Here is an 11,648-nt window from a genome sequence, read left to right as displayed (position 1 = left end):
ACGTAAATAATCGCAGCAGAAAATTTTGTGGAGCTGCTTCTACCACGTGGACACTGGTGCTGGCAAGTGCCATTTTGGAATCCTCCTTCAAGTTTATTAGCACCGGGACCTGGCCCTGCCCACAAGCCTGTCAGCACCAGTACTGGACACCTCAGCCCAAAGAACCAGCTGGGGGAAGATGCCCCACCCACCAGCTGGCCTGCTGTCTTCAGACACGTTGAGCCCACAGTCACCCTGGGACATGGCCCTGCCCACCAGTGCTAGGCCCTGGACCAGCCTCATCCACCAGTGGATGTGCATCAGCCCCACGATCACCTGGGCTGCAGCCTGGGCCCCGTCCACCAGCAGACCATCTTACCAACCCTGGGACCCCCAGGGCCTGCAGCCAGAGATCCTGGGACACAGCTCAGCCCAGCAGCGGGCCAGCACTAGCCCCAAGACCTGGCTTCCCCCACAGGCATGCAGACACCAGGCCCAGGACCACTGCAGCCCCTTAGCCCAGCCCATGTCAGGACCCAGCCCACCCACCAGCAGGCCAGCACCAGCTCTGTGACACCTTGGGCCCCTCATCCAGCAGCCCCAGGATCCAGCTTACCCACCAGCAGGCTGACACCAGCTCAGAGAAACCTTGGACCCCTCAGCCAACCGCTCCAGTATCTAGCCCAACTCACCAGCAAGTCAGCACCAGCTTTGGGACACCCCAGAACCCACAACCAGCCATGTCAGGAACCAGCCCACCCACCAGGAGGCTGACGCTAGATCTGGGAACCTCAGCCCCACAACCACCAATCCCAGAACCTAGCTCCACCCACCAGTGGGCCAGCACTAGCCCTGTGATCCCTGGGACTCGGCAGCAAGCACTTCATGACCTGGCCCTGCTAACCAGCACCTGGCAACCAACCAGACCGGGAGCCAGCCACACTACCAGACCTCCCACAGTACTCAGCCTGCCACAACAGAAGGACCCACACAGCCCACATAGGGGGCACCCCTAGAGCATATAGCTCTGGCGACCAGAGGGGAGTGTGCTGCTGAGATGCATAGGATGTCTCCTGTGAAAGGCCAATTCTCCAAAGTCAGGAAATGTAACCAATCTACCAAATACACGGAAATAAAAACAGCAAATTAGGCAAAATGAGGTAACAGAGGAATATGTTCCAAACAAAGTAGCAAGATAAAACCCCAGAAGAACTAAGTGAAGTGGAGATAGGCAATATATCTGATAAAACGTTCAAGTTAATGATCGTAAAGATGTTCAAAGCACTCAGGAGGAGATTGTACGAACAGAATGAGAAGTTAGAAGTTTTTAACAAAGAGTTAGAAAATATAAAGACGAACCAAACAGAGATGAAGGATACAATAACTAAAATGAAAAATGCACTAGAAGGAATCAACAGATTAAATGATACGGAGGAATGAGTCAGCAAGCTGGAAGACAGTGGAAATCACTGATGCTGAACAGAAAAAAGAATAAAAAGAAATGAGGACAGTTTAAAGAGACCTCTGGGACAACATCAGGCATACTAACATTCACATTATAGGGGTCCCAGAAGGAGAAGGGAGAGAACAAGAGCAAAGATCATATTTGAAGACATAATAGCTAAAAAATTCCCTAACTTGAGAAAGGAAACAGACATCCAGGTCCAGGAAGCAGAGAGTCTCAAACAGGATCAGCCCAAAGAGGACCACACTAAGACACATTGTAATTAAAATGACAAAAATTAAAGATAAAAAGAGAATATTAAAAGCATCAAGGGAGGGACTTCCCTGGCAGTCCAGTGGTTAAGACTCCATGCTTCCACTGCAGGGGGCATGGGTTCAATCCCTGGTGGGGATCTGATCGCTCATGCTGTGCAGCGTGTCTAAAACATAGAAGGAAGGGAGGGAAGGAGGAAGGAAGGAATCAGTGTTTTAAAAAAAAAAGCATCAAGGGAAAATCTACAAGTTACATACTACAAGGGAACTCCCATAAAGCTATCAGTTGACTTTTCAGCAGAAACTCTGCAGGCCAGAACAGAGTGGCATGATATATTCAAAACAATGAAAGGGAAAAACCTATAACCAAGAACACTCTACCTGGCAAGGCTTTCATTCAGATTTGATAGATCAAGTTTTGCAGACAAGCAAAAGCTGAAGGACTTCAGCACCACCAAACCGGCTTTACAAGAAATGCTAAAGGGACTTCTCTAAATGAAAAAGAAAAGGCCACAGCTAGAAACGTGAAAGTTACAAAAGGAAAAAGCTCATTGGTAAAGGCAAATACACAGTAAAGGTAGTAAGTCAATCATGTATAAAGGGAGGTTAAAAGGACAAAAGTAGTAAAATCATCTATATCCTCAATATTTAAGGAGTATACAAAACAAAAAAAATACGTGTCAAAGATAGTAAACATTGGGGGGAGTGGAGTAAAAATGCAGAGTTGTTAACATGCATTTGAACTTAAGAAATCAGCAACTTAAAACAGTCACATGTAGAGTCACATGTACATAAACCTCATGGTAACCACAAACCAAAAATCTATAATATACAAACAAAAAAGAGAAAGGAATCCAAACATAACACTAAAAATAGTCATCAAGTCACAAAGGAAGACAAGTACTGTATGATTTCACTTATATGTGGAATCTTAAAAAAAAAAATGAACAAATATAAAACAAACAATTATAGATACAGAGAACAAACAAGTGGAAGCCTGAGGGCAGGGAGTTGGGGGAGGAAAAAAATAAGGTAGGGAGACTAAGAGGTGAAAACTTCAAATTGCAGAATAAATGAGTCACAGGTATGAGTTGTACAGTGTGGGGAATATAGTAAGTAACTAGTATCTTTGTTTTGTGCCATATCATAACTAGACATCGTGGTGATCAGTTTGAAATGTATAGACAACACTGTGATGCGTAACGTAACAGGAACTAACATAGTGTTGTAGGTCAATTATACTTCAAAAACAAACAAACTCATAGAAAAAGAGACCGTATTTGTGGTTGCCAGAGGTGGGTGTGTGGGGAGGGGGAAGTGGATGAAGGCAGTCAAGCGGTAAAAACTTCCAGTTATAAGATGAATAAGTACTAGAGATGTAATGTACAACATAATAAATATAATGAACACTGTTGTATGTTATACGTGTTAGTTTTTTTTGTTTTTTGTTTTGCTCTAACATCTTTATTGGAGTATAATTGCTTTGCAATGATGTGTTAGTTTCTGCTGTATAACAAAGTGAATCAGCTATACATATACATATATCCCCATATCTCCTCCCTCTTGCGTCTCCCTCCCACCTTCCCTATCCCACCCCTCTAGGTGGTCACAAAGCACCGAGCTGATCTCCCTGTGCTATGCAGCTGCTTCCCACTAGCTATCTATTTTACATTTGGTAGTGTATATATATCAATGCTACTCTCTCACTTCTTCCCAGCTTACCCTTCCCCCTCCCTGTGTCCTCAAGTCCATTCTCTATGTCTGCATCTTTATTCCTGTCCTGCCCCTAGGTTCATCAGAACCATTTTCTTTTTAGATTCCATATATATGTGTTAGCATACAGTATTTGTTTTTCTCTTTCGGACTTACTTCACTCTGTATGACAGACTCTAGGTCCATCCACCTCACTACAAATAAGTCAATTTCGTTTCTTTTTATGGCTGAGTAATATTCCATCGTATATATGTGCCACATCTTCTTTATCCATTCATCTGTCGATGGGCATTTAGGTTGCTTCCATGACCTGGCTATTGTAAATAGAGCTGCAGTGAACATTGTGGTACATGACTCTTTTTGAATTATGGTTTTCGCAGGGTATATGCCCAGTAGTGGGATTGCTGGATCATATGGTAATTCTATTTTTAGTTTTTTAAGGAACCTCCATGCTGTTCTGCATAGTGGCTGTATCAGTTTACATTCCCAACAACAGTGCAAGAGGGTTCCCTTTTCTCCACACCCTCTCCAGCATTTACTGTTTGTAGATTTTTTGATGATGGCCATTCTGACCTGTGTGAGGTGATACCTCATTGTAGTTCTGATTTGCATTTCTCTAACGATTAGTGACATTGAGCATCCTTTCATGTGTTTGTTGGCAATCTGTACATCTTCTTTGGAGAAATGTCTATTTAGGTCTTCTGCCTATTTTTTTGGATTGGGTTGGTTGTTCTTTTGATATTGAGCTGCATGAGCTGCTTGTATATTTTGGAGATTAATCCTTTGTCAGTTGCTTCGTTTGCAAATATTTTCTCCCATTCTGAGGGTTGTCTTTTCGTCTTGTTTATGGTTTCCTTTGCTGTGCAAAAGCTTTTAAGTTTCATTAGGTCCCATTTGTTTATTTTTGTTTTTATTTCCATTTCTCTAGGAGGTGGGTCAAAAAGGATCTTGCTGTGATTTATGTCAAAGAGTGTTCTGCCTGTGTTTTCCTCTAAGAGTTTTATAGTGTCTGGCCTTACATTTAGGTCTTTAATCCATTTTGACTTTATTTTTGTGTATGGTGTTAGAAAGTGTTCTAATTTCATTCTTTTACATGTAGCTGTCCAGTTTTCCCAGCATGAGTTATTGGAGAGGCTGTCTTTTCTCCATTGTATACTCTTGCCTCCTTTGTCAAAGATAAGGTGACCATATGTGCATGGGTTTATCTCTGGGCTTTCTATCCTGTTCCCTTGACCTATATTTCTGTTTCTGTGCCAGTACCATATTGTCTTGATTACTGTAGCTTTGTAATATAGTCTGAAGTCTGGGAGCCTGATTCCTCCAGCTCTGTTTTCCTTTCTCAAGATTGCTTTGGCTATTCGGGGTCTTTTGTGTTTCCATACAAATTATGAATTTTTTTCTTCTAGTTCTGTGAAAAATACCATTGGTAGTTTGATTAGGATTGCACTGAATCTGTAGATTGCTTTGTGTAGTATAGTCATTTTCACAGTGTTGATTCCTCCAATCCAAGAACATGATATATCTCTCCATCTGTTTGTGTCATCTTTGATTTCTTTCATCAGTGTCTTACAGTTTTCTGCTTACAGGTCTTTCGTCTCCCTAGGTAGGTTTATTCCTAGGTATGTTATTCTTGTTGTTGCAATGGTAAATGGGAGTGTTTCCTTAATTTCTCTTTCACATTTTTCATCATTAGTGTATAGGAATACAAGAGATTTCTGTACACTAATTTTGTATCCTGCTACTCTACCAAATTCATTGATTAGCTCTAGTAGTTTTCTGGTAGCATCTTTAGGATTCTCTATGTATAGTATCATGTCATCTGCAAACAGTGACAGTTTTACTTCTTCTTTTCCGATTTGGATTCCTTTTATTTCTTTTTCTTCTCTGATTGCTGTGGCTAAAACTTCCAAAACTATTTTGAATAATAGTGGCGAGAGTGGACATCCTTGTCTTGTTCCTGATCTTAGAGGAAATAGTTTCAGTTTTTCACCATTGAGAACAATGTTGGCTGTGGGTTTGTTGTATATGACCTTTATTATGTTGAGGTAGGTTCCCTCTATGCCCACTTTCTGGAGAGTTTTTATCATAAATGGGTGTTGAATTTTGTCAAAAACTTTTTCTGCATCTATTGAGATTATCATATGGTTTTTATCCTTCAAATTGTTAATATGGTGTATCACATTGATTGATTTGCATATATTGAAGAATCCTTGCATCCCTGGGATAAACCCCACTTGATCATGGTATATGATCCTTTTAATGTGCTGTGGGATTCTGTTTGCTAGTATTTTGTTGAGGATTTTTGCATCTATGTTCATCTGTGATATTGGCCTGTAGTTTTCTTTTTTTGTGACATCTTTCTCTGGTTTTGGTATCAGGGTGACGATGGCCTCATAGAATGAGTTTGGGAGTGCTCCTCCCTCTGCTATATTTTGGAAGAGTTTGAGAAGGATAGGTGTTAGCTCTTGTCTAAATGTTTGATAGAATTCGCCTGTGAAGTCATCTGGTCATTGGGTTTTGTTTGTTGGAAGATTTTTAATCACAGTTTCAATTTCAGTGCTTGTGATTGGTCTGTTTATATTTTCTATCTCTTTCAAGTTCAGTCTCAGAAGGTTGTACTTTTCTAAGAATTTGTCTATTTCTTCCAGGTTGTCCATTTTACTGGCATAGAGTTGCTTGTAGTAATCTCTCATGATCGTTTGTATTTCTGCAGTGTCAGTTGTTACTTCTCCTTTTTCATTTCTAATTCTATTGATTTGAGTCTTTTCCCTTTTTTTCTTGATGAGTCTGGCTAATGGGCTATCAATTTTGTTTATCTTCTCAAAGAACCAGCTTTTAGTTTTATTGATCTTTGATACTGTTTCCTTCATTTCTTTTTCATTTATTTCTAATCTGATCTTTATGATTTCTTTCCTTCTGCTAACTCTGGGGTTTTTTTGTTCTTCTTTCTCTAATTGCTTTAGGTGTAAGGTTAGGTTGTTTATTTGAGATGTTTCTTGTTTCTTGAGGTAGGATTGTATTGCTATAAAATTCCCTCTTAGAACTGCTTTTGCTGCCTCCCATAAGTTTTGGGTCGTCGTGTTTTCATTGTCATTTGTTTCTAGGTATTTTTTATTTTCTCTTTGATTTCTTCAGTGATCTCTTGGTTATTTAGTAGTGTATTGTTTAGCCTCCGTGTGTTTGTACTTTTACAGTTTTTCCTGTAATTGATATCTAGTCTCATAGTGTTGTGGTCGGAAAAGATATTTGATACGATTTCAATTTTCTCAAATTCACCAAGGCTTGATTTGTGACCCAAGATATGGTCTAGCCTGGAGAATGTTCCATGAGCACTTGAGAAGAAAGTATATTCTGTTGTTTTTGAATGGAATGTTCTATAAATATCAATTAAGTCCCTCTTGTCTAATGTGTCTTTTAAAGTTTGTGCTTCCTTATTTATTTTCATTTTGGATCATCTGTCCATTGGTGAAAGTGTGGTGTTAAAGTCCCCTACTATGATTGTGTTACTGTGATTTCCCCTTTTATGGCTGTTAGCATTTGCCTTATGTGTTGAGATGCTCCTATGTTGGGTGCATAAATATTTACAATTGTTATATCTTCTTCTTGGATTGATCCCTTGATCATTATGTAGTGTCCTTCTTTGTCTCTTGTAATAGTCTTTATTTTAAAGTCTATTTTGTCTGATTTGAGAATTGCTACTCCAGCTTTCTTTTGATTTCCATTTGCATGGAATATCTTTTTCCATCCCCTCACTTTTAGTCTGTATGTATCCCTAGGTCTGAAGTGGGTCTCTTGTAGACAGCATATATAGGGGTCTTGTTTTTGTATCCATTCAGCCAGTCTGTGTCTTTTGGGTGGAGCATTTAATCCATTTACATTTAAGGTAATTATCGATATGTATGTTCCTATTACCATTTTCTTAATTGTTTTGGGTTTGTTTTTGTAGGTCTTTTCCTCCTCTTATGTTTCCTGCCTAGAGAAGTTCCTTTAGCATTTGTTGTAAAGCTGGTTTGGTGGTGCAGAATTCTCTTAACTTTTGCTTATCTGTAAAGGTTTTAATTTCTCTGTCGAATCTGAATGAGATCCTTGCTGGGTAGAGTAATCTTGGTTGTAGTTTTTTCCCCTTCATCACTTTAAATATGTCCTGCCACTCCCTTCTGGCTTGCAGAGTTTCTGCTGAACGATCAGCTGTTAACCTTATGGGGATTCCCTTGTATGTTATTTGTTGCTTTTCCCTTGCTGCTTTTAATATTTTTTCTTTGTATTTAATTTTTGATAGTTTGATTAATATGTGTCTCAGCGTGTTTCTCTTTGGGTTTATCCTGTATGGTTCTCTCTTCGCTTCCTGGACTTGATTAACTATTTCCTTTCCCATGTTAGGGAACTTTTCCACTATAATCTCTTCAAATATTTTCTCAGACCCTTTCTTTTTCTCTTCTTCTTCTGGCACCCCTATAATGCGAATGTTGGTACGTTTAATGTTGTCCCAGAGGTTCTGAGACTGTCCTCGATTCTTTTCATTCTTTTTTCTTTATTCTGATCCCTGGCAGTTATTTCCACCATTTTATCTTCCAGGTCACTTATCCGTTCTTCTGCCTCAGTTATTCTGCTATTGATTTCTTCTTGAGTATTTTTAATTTCAGTATTGTGTTGTTCATCACTGTTTGTTTGCCCTTCAGTTCTTCTAGATCCTTGTTAAATGTTTCTTGTATTTTCTCCATTCTGTTTCCAAAATTTTGGATCATCTTTACTATCATTACTCTGAATCCTTTTGCAGGTAGTTTGCCTATTTCTTCTTCATTTATTTGGTCTTGTAGGTTTTTACCTTGCTCCTTCGTCTGTAACATTTTTTTTGTCGTTTCTTTTTTTTTTTTTTGCTGGGTGGGGCTGTATTCCTGTCTTACTGGTTGTTTGGCGTGAGGCGTCCGGCACTGGAGTTTGCAGCCAGTTGGATAGAGCCGGGTCTTGGTGCTGAGATGAGGACCTCTGGGAGGCCTCACTTTGATTAATATTCCCTGGGGTCTGAGGTTCTCTGTTAGTCCAGTGTTTGGACTCGGAGCTCCCACCACAGGAGCTCAGGCCTGACCTCCAGCCTGGGAACCAAGATCCTGCAACCTGTGTGGAGTGGCAAAAAAAAAGAAAAAAAGAAAAAAGGGAGCAGTACAATATCAAAGAATAAAAAACAAAATAAAATTGGAAAGATCAAAAATATATTAGGAAAAATAAAAATATAATTGAAACAACTGCAACAAGGTAAAATAAAACCACAACAGATAAAAGCAAAAAAAAGGGGGGGGGGGGGACAGGGGGAACAAGCCAAAAGGAGAGAACAATAACAAAGTGTAAAGAATAAAATAAAATTAGAAAAATAAAAGATTTATTAGGAAAAATAAAAATATAAATGAATCAACAACAATGAATCAACAAGGTAAAACAGAACCCTAATCTAAAAGAGGAAAAAAGAAAAAAAAAACCCCTTGGCTATGGGGGCGGAGTTTAGGGGTGGGGGTGGAACTTAGGCAGGGGCGGGGTTTAGGGTGGGGTGGGACCTAGGCGAGTGGGGCGGTGACGTTTGAGTGTGGGGCGGGGCCTAGGCTCAGGTCCCAGGCACCAGGAAAAGGCCTTGGGGGCGGGGCCTAGGCGATGCCTCTGCTTAGCACCTGGGCTGAAGGGGAGAGGCAGCACGTCCAAAGGAGGGCCTCTGGAGTGTGGAGTTCCGGAGTTTGGAGGTAGGGCCCTGGGTGAGGGTGTGTGGGTGTGGTTTAGGCCCAGTGCGGTTGGAGGGGGTCTCAGAGGGGGTCTCTGGGTGTAGAGGTAGGGCCCTGGGTGGGGTAGGGGCGGGGCTCGGGCTCTGGGCGGCAGGAGGGAGGCTCCGAGGGCAGAGAATTAGGCCCGGGAGCCCAACAGACTCCCTGGTGCCTAAGTGGACAGGGAAAGCACTGGCCGCTTTCCCTTCCATTCCTCCATGCCCCCCAACACGGTCTCCCCCAGGGTCTCCCCCATCCCCTTTGGACCCCTAACCATAGGTGGGTCCCACTGGGTGTCAGAACACCTCCCCTCCCCCAGCCACCCCTCAGGGGTGCGAGTCCTGGAGGTCCGGCCTTTACTTTTGCTCCCCTTCCCTCCCTCCCACTCCCTCAGGACCCGCATGGCTGGAGGGGGCCTAGGTGGGCAGAGGATCAGGCCCGGTATCTCAGCAGGTTCCTGGGGGCCCAAGTGGGCAGGGGAAACATGTCCACGCTCCCTTTTGATCCTCTGCGCTCCCAATGGTTCCCCAATTTCCCCCTTCGGGTGTGGGATCCCTTCCCCTCCCCCAGCCACCCCTCAGGGACGCCAGTCCCGTCCTGCCTCCACTTCTCCTCCGCCTTCACTCCCCCCATGCCCCACGTCCTACCCGGTCGCTGGGGGTTACTCCCAATCCCTTAGGTGTCCGTGGTCCCCCTCCGGTGCCTGGTAGGTGCCCTAGTTGTGCGGAGACACAAATTCCACGTCCTCCTAGTCCGCCATCTTGACTCCGCCCCTACATGTTAGTTTTTAAGAGAGTAAATCCTAAAAGTTCTCATCACAAGGAAAAATTTTTTTCTATTTAATTTTGTATCTATATGAGATGATAGACGTTCACTAAACTTACTGTGATAATCACTTCATGATGTATGTAAGTCAAATCATTATGCTGTACACCTTAAACTTTTTCAGTGCTGTATGTCAATGATATCTCAACAAAACTGGAAGAAAAATTCGTGAATAAATAAATAAGGGAGGGCTTCCCTGGTGGCGCAGTGGTTGAGAGTCTGCCTGCCAATGCAGGGGACACGGGTTAGAGCCCTGGTCTGGGAGGATCCCACATGCCGCGGAGCAACTGGGCCCGTGAGCCACAACTACTGAGCCTGCGCGTCTGGAGCCATGCTCTGCAACGAGAGGCTGCGACAGTGAGAGGCCTGCGCAACGCGATGAAGAGTGGTCCCTGCTCACCACAACTGGAGAAAGCCCTCGCACAGAAACGAAGACCCAACACAGCCAAAAAATAAATAAATAAATTTATTTTTAAAAAAAGAGTCTATTTACCTATCACATATAAAAAATAAAATAAATAAGGGAATGGAGGCAGTAAGTCCAACTGATCGCAGTTGAGAAGTCCAGTATTTTATCTTTCAATCTACTCTTTGAAATGGATATTGGATAATATGAACGTCTTCACTGAGTTTATTTTTTTTGAGATGCATATTTTTCTCCTCTAACCTATAAGCGTATTAAATACTACTCAAGGATTTTCTAACATTAAACCTTTTGAAAAATAGGAATAAACTCGCTTGGTCTGGAAAAGCAACTCTTTTTGCATTCTCTAGGAGCTGTTCCCCAGCTGAAAGGCAAAAAGAGCTTCTCCCCCATATGCATATGGTGACCTGCCATACTAAAGGAAACATTTTTTTTTAAAGCTTTTTTAAACCGTTTTTTTCTTAATTTCTATTTTTTTTCTTGTTTTCTTTCAATTTGTATTAATTTATTTGTTTTTGTATTTTGGCCATCCTGCGCGGCATGCAGGATGGTTCCCTGACCAGGGATCGAACCCGGGCCTCCGCACTGAAAGCACCAAATCCCAACCACTAGACTACCAGGGAACTCCCTAAAGAAAACATTTCTTATTCCAGCTCTCATCTTTTTTTTATTCTAGTAAGAATCAGATGGGATAGTATCATTCTTTTTTTTTTTTTTTTTTGGCTGTGTTGGGTCTTCGTTGCTACAGGCGGGCTTTCTCTAGTTGTGGCGAGCAGGGGCTACTCTTTGTTGTGGTGTACGGGTTTCTCATTGTGGTGGCTTCTCTTTTTGTGGAACACGGGCTCTAGGCTCACAGGCTTCAGTAGTTGTGGCACATGGGCTCTAAAGCCGCAGGCTCAGTAGTTGTGGCACATGGGCTTAGTTGCTTCGTGGCATGCGGGACCTTCCTGGACCAGGAATCAAACCTGTGTCCCCTGCACTGGCAGGCGGATTCTTACTGCGCCACCAGGGAAGTCCCAACTACATTTTCTTTAATTTGCTTTTTTTTATATCAGAAAAAAAGAGAGAGAGATTTCCAACTAAACTGGATATCAGGAGTTCTAAGTTTTAGAACTTTAGGGTTCAATTTATCATGCTTTCGAAAGTTTGTGCAAGACATACAACAAAGGCCCTCTTTCTGAGTGGGCCTAGCAATTTACCCTAGGGGCAAAAAGAGAAAAAAAAAAAAAAAAACCTCCATTATT

Source organism: Eschrichtius robustus, chromosome 3, assembly GCF_028021215.1.
Source record: "Eschrichtius robustus isolate mEscRob2 chromosome 3, mEscRob2.pri, whole genome shotgun sequence".
Taxonomy (NCBI): Eukaryota; Metazoa; Chordata; class Mammalia; order Artiodactyla; family Eschrichtiidae; genus Eschrichtius; species Eschrichtius robustus.
Note: the sequence above shows the minus strand (reverse complement) of the source record.